This window comes from Vipera berus (assembly GCF_964194415.1).
Source record: "Vipera berus genome assembly, chromosome: 4".
NCBI lineage: Eukaryota > Metazoa > Chordata > Lepidosauria > Squamata > Viperidae > Vipera > Vipera berus.
This window is the reverse complement of record NC_138206.1, coordinates 19,279,600-19,285,599: the sequence shown is the minus strand read 5'-3', so window position 1 is coordinate 19,285,599 and position 6,000 is coordinate 19,279,600.

The following is a 6,000-nucleotide window of genomic DNA, read 5'->3' as shown; positions in this document are numbered from 1 at the left end:
TTTTGTCACATTGGATACTGTAGTTTTTAAGTCTTGAGGGGTCTCATTCAAAGCTTTCAGGGCTGGTCTTAGGGCTGTCCAAATGCAGGTCACTAAATCAACTTCCGCCCCTACTGTTAGAGGACCCATTGCATCAGATCTTCTTGCACCCTCTCAGGCTTCTTGTTGCATATATATTGCCAAGCATTAATGCATACCACACCTTCCATTCCAGTAAGGTAACCTTAGAAGCTGGTCAATGAAATTGACTTATGCTGAAATAAATATTATACATAGCTTTGACATTTAGCATCTTCAATCAAAAGAAGCACCAACTGTTTCACTAATTTGTACATTTCTATTCCACTTCATGGCTAGAAACACCAAACAAAGAACACGTAATCTGTATTTTTTAAAAAAGCTGTGAATTTCCTGCCATTGGATACATAGGCATCTCAGTTTTATATACCATGCCTCTCCTGGTATCCTACTTGAGTATGTGTGTCATCACATATTCTCAGATCTCCACCCCAGTTTAAAAATATCCCCTCCCCCTTGGGAATATACATATGAAACCAATGCTTTAGAGCTTCAACAGCTGTTGGGCCAAATTTCTCCCCTTTGCTCAAGTGTACTTGAGAGATACTTCTCATTAATTCAAAGGCCATGTTTAAAGGTAAGCAGAAAATGTGATTCAGCTGCTTGGCACACATCTCAGAAGCCAAGGGAAATCCTGTCCCGTGGTATTTTTTTCAATTAATGAAGAGTCACAGGACACTTTAGGCTTAAGCAAAAAAGCTAGTGAGAAGCAGAAATACTTTTTTTCCTCTAGCTAATTTTTCTCTCTCTCTCTAATAGTGAAAAGACATGACACCTTTCAAGATGTGCATATTTAGTTTTTTTTAAAAGATATTTTTCTTATCCTATCTTTATTATATCGTTTCTAATATTTAAGGTGGTGAACATATGTAATACTCTTTCCTCCTATTCTTCCTCAACCATCCTGTGATTTGGATTGGGCTGAGACAGAAGACAGGCCCAAAGTCACCCAGCAGACTTCCATGCCTAAGGTGAGACTAGAACTCACTGTCTCCTGGTTTCTAGGCTGGCCAGCACCTTAAGCACTTCACCAGATTGGTTCCCTATATAAAATATATCTTTTTGCACCCTCTATATTTTATCTTTTAAAAGGTCCCTTTAGAACAGGAGTTGGCAATTCTTGGTGAATGGTAAAATAATATGTACACTGGAGATGACCTCTTTTGCTCTATAAAAATTTCCTTGGTAATGGAATGCCTTTTTCTGGGATTTCTTTTCTTTCCTACTGGGAAGACATGAAGCTACATCGGCCAGTCGAGATCAACTACAAGGAGTCTGTCATTTTACCATGTCCCATACATTTTGAAATTCCAACTTGGTTCCCCATCCAAGTTCTAACCAGGAACTTTGCTGGGCAGTGGCTAAATGGGCTGGGTGGGGTTACTCCAACATCACAACCCCTTTCATGGACAGACCACTACCTCCTGCGGTTGGGCCTCCGTCACGTCACCCCCCGATGTCAGGAAGCGGAACCGACCAGGTGGTTCCGCCCCAGGCGCCTGATGGACCCAGATAAATTCCAGATGGCGCTTGGACCGATTCCCTCCTCCCTCTCCCACAACCCGGTCGAGTCCTTAGTTAATGCCTGGCAACAGGCTGCTTCGGAGGCGCTCGACCGCGTTGTCCCTTTGCGGCCTCTGACCCGGCGCAAGTCCCGACTCGCTCCTTGGTTCTCCAAGGACCTGCGGGAGATGAAGCGCCAGAGAAGGGGCCTAGAGAGCATTTGGAGAGCCAGTCGGTCCGAGTCTGACCGAACACAGTTAAGATCCTTTTCTAGATCCTATCTTGTGGCAATGAGGGTGGCAAAGCGCGCCTACTTCACCACCCTCATTGCGTCCGCAGATAATCGCCCGGCCGCCCTATTTAGAGTGGTCCGCTCCCTTTTAAGTCAAGAGACGGGAGAGGACCCCCTACATGGACGGGCTGAGGAATTTAGTAAATATCTGGTGGACAAAATTGCTCAGATTCGGGCTGGTCTGGACTCTGACTGGGCAGTATCGAACGAGAGGAAAACGATGAAGTTGGCCAAGTACATTTGGGAAGAGTTCGATCCTGTGACTCCGGATGAAGTGGACAAGATCATGGGGAAACTAAGTGCCGCCACATGTTTGTTGGACCCGTGTCCCTCCTGGCTAGTCTATGCTTCTCGGGAGGTTACACGAGGCTGGCTCCTAGCAGTTATCAATGCCTCACTGAGTGAAGGGTACTTCCCCGCTGCCTTGAAAGAGGCGGTGGTAAGGCCCCTCCTCAAGAAACCGGCACTGGACCCAGCTGTTTTAAACAACTTCCGTCCTGTCTCCAACCTTCGCTTCCTTGCGAAGGTCGTTGAGAGCGTGGTGGCACGACAGCTCCCTCTGAACCTGGAGGAAGCTGAATATCTAGATCTGTACCAATCGGGTTTCAGACCGGGGCACAGCACGGAGACGGCATTGGTCGCGCTGGTGAATGATCTCTGGCGGGCCCGAGATAGAGGTTACTCTTCTGTCCTGGTCCTATTAGATCTATCAGCAGCTTTTGATACCATCGACCATGGTATCTTACTGCGTCGTCTTGAGGGGCTGGGAGTGGGAGGCACCGTTCTGCGTTGGTTCTCCTCCTACCTCTCGGACCGTTCGCAGACGGTGTTGGCAGGAGGGCAGAGGTCAAGCCCTAGGCCTCTTAATTGTGGAGTGCCTCAGGGTTCGGTACTCTCGCCCCTCCTGTTCAACATCTATATGAAGCCGCTGGGAGAGATCATCCGTAGCTTCGGGGTGAAATATCATCAATATGCTGATGATACCCAGCTATTCATCTCCACCCCGAACCAACCCAGTGATGCCCTCGACGTGATGTCCCGTTGTCTGGAAGCGGTACAGATTTGGATGGGAGAAAACAGGCTTCGACTCAACCCGGCCAAGACTGAGTGGCTGTACATACCGCCATCTCGTTTAGTCCAAGAGGTTCCATCTCTGACTATAGGAGGAGAGATGTTACCTCCCATTGATAAAGCACGCAATCTGGGCGTCCTCCTAGATTCACGACTCAGTTTTGAAGATCACATTGGAACCGTGGCTAGGGGGGCATTTGCCCAGATTCGTCTTATATACCAATTACGCCCCTTTTTGGACCGAGATGCCCTACGTACAGTCACCCACGCACTCGTTACCTCCCGTATTGATTACTGTAATGCTCTCTACATGGGGCTGCCCTTAAAGACCACCCGGAGGCTTCAGCTGGTGCAGAATGCAGCTGCGCGGGTTGTGATGGGAGCTTCCCGATACTCCCATATTACACCCCTCCTACGGGAGCTGCATTGGCTACCAGTTGCCCTCCGGGTGAGATTTAAGGTGCTGGTACTTACCTTTAAAGCCCTACATGGCTTAGGTCCGGGATACTTGCAGGACCATCTGCTGCCGGGAACAAATTCCCATCGTCCAGTACGCTCACACAGAGAAGGCCTCCTCAGGGTACCGTCAGCTAGGCAATGTCGGCTGGCGACCCCCAGGGGGAGGGCCTTCTCTGTGGGAGCACCAACCCTATGGAATCAGCTCCCCCCTGAGCTTCGGATAGCCCAAAACCTCCAATCCTTTCGCCGCGGCCTCAAAACACACCTGTTCCACCAAGCTGACCTAGACTGACAGGCATCTTAATTAATTTATATTTAGTATTTTTAATTCATTTTTAAATTCTCTAATTTTTTATTGCACTGATGTTCTCAATTTCATTTATCTTGATTTATGCACTTATTATATGTTTTATTGTGAGCCGCCCTGAGTCCTTCAGGAGATAGGGCGGGATATAAATCCCATCAATAAATAAATAAATAAATAAAGTCAGCTAGATGCTACCTCCTACAGATGACACCCTGTTTAATATATTGGGGGAGGGCTGCATTATTTCTTTTAAAACAATGCCAATCCTTATTCTTTTAAGCAACATCATTGGTGGGTGTTTTTCCCTCTGAAATGATGGGAAAATCAGCTATTCAACTTTAATTGCTGTGATTGGAAGAGGTGCAGTGGACATGCCAACTGGCCTCAGTGCTCAAACTGCCTATAGTGCCTTAGAATTTCTGCAATTCAATATTGCAATGATAAAGCAGGCATACATGAAATGGACACTCTCTCTACAGCAGTGCTTGGTAATCCTTAAAGATAACAAAATCCCATCCATTCCCAATAAGGAAAGACTGAAAGGGCTTTGTAAGGTATGACTTGGTTTTACCATAAAAGGTCAGTGAAAGAGATGAAATTTGACAAATAATTACATCTCCAAAATGTGTCCCTTGAAGAATCAATAAATCATTCTTCACTTTAGCAGCTGTGATTGGTCAGCTTCGCCTTAGGTTAACTTTAGTATGCTTTGCAGAGCCATTCATCCCAGGGCAGGGATAGAAGCCAATCAGCTCTTTCTCCATAGCTTTTATCTTCAGGAATTTCAGGAGGTAAAAATCTTCACACAGGCTTCGTTTGTCTTCCTCAGCATTTATTCATTCTAATCATCTCTACTGAGAAATAAGTCACAAAAGGGTTGAGTTCTAAGTAAATATGGCATGTTGTAACTGGAAGGAGCTGGTTGGGCTGAAGACATGCACAATTATCACTTGATGATTCATAGATGAATGAATGGCCTCTGCAAGAGCATATCATAGTTGAGGTGATCTTGGTGATGTGGAAGTTCTTCCTATGGACCTGTAATTCTTCAACATTCATTTCCAGGTTGTTGTAATTGTCAAAGTCCATCTAGGATTCTTAGTTTAGAGGAGGGGGTCTTCAAACATGGCTCTTTTATGACTTGTGGACTTCAACTCCCAGAATTCCTGGCTGAGGAATTCTGGGAGTTGAAGTCCACAAGTCACAAAAGGGCCAGGTTTGAAGACCCCTGGTTTAGAGAATGGTTCACATTGAAGAGGCAAGAACTTCAAAGAAGGGATGATGTAAATAGTCATTGTTAGGATTTTCCTTTATTCATTTTTTTGAGGGGGGGATTTGTTTTCTTTTTTAACTCTGCTAAATGAACAATTTTCACGTGTTTCTTGCAAAACAGCAAATAAACCAGAATTAGGCCATGCAAATAGATTTTCAGCATGTTTGTGCTGAACCATCTTGATGGTTCCCATACCATTAAGTTTCTCCATGGGTTTCAAGATCTTTCAGCCATATTTTTTTCAGTTTTGCAATGCAGGGCAGGCATTATGTAAGTTAACTTTCTTCTTACCTTGTGAGGAACGGAACTACTTGAGCACTATGGGTTATAGCAAAAGATCAAGATGTTATTTGGAAAAAAATACCTGGGATATCCCTAAAAACATTGCATAAATTATGACTTTTCTGCCTTAGAGGTCTTACTTATTCTACATGTCAGTCCAGTGCTTTGAATCTGTCCTTCAATGCTTAGCATCAATTATGCTATTTATGCTGATGTCTGAACCACTCTACTGCCACTTAAATCCTAAGGATACAAAAGGCTGTGCTTTAACAAGTGCTCTAACAACCTGCTAGTGCCTATAAGAGGGTGTTTCCAGACATTTAATCCTTAACAGAGAACTCTGGGATCATCTCCCTGTATCAGACTCTATTCCAGTTGGACGAAGGACCCTCAAGAGAGGAGTATGGGTGTTTCAGAAGAATCAATCTTCATCTCATTGATGTTTGCGCCGAGTTTTAAAAAATGGCAATGGAAAATGTGGCAGGAAGATTTATTTATTTGATCCACTGCACTCAAGGGAATATAGGTCCGCTATACCACATACGAGCTACTAAAATGGGACAAGCATTAGATGGGAGGACAAAAGAGAGAACTCTCTTTGTTGTCTTTCAAAGCTGATCCTTTTGCCTTTATGAATTTCCTACACACTCTGAAATGAGCCATGTTAAAGTGGGTTCCCCAAATTTGGGGGTGGTTTTAAAATCAGCTAAATCTGGATTCTACCATATCGTTAGG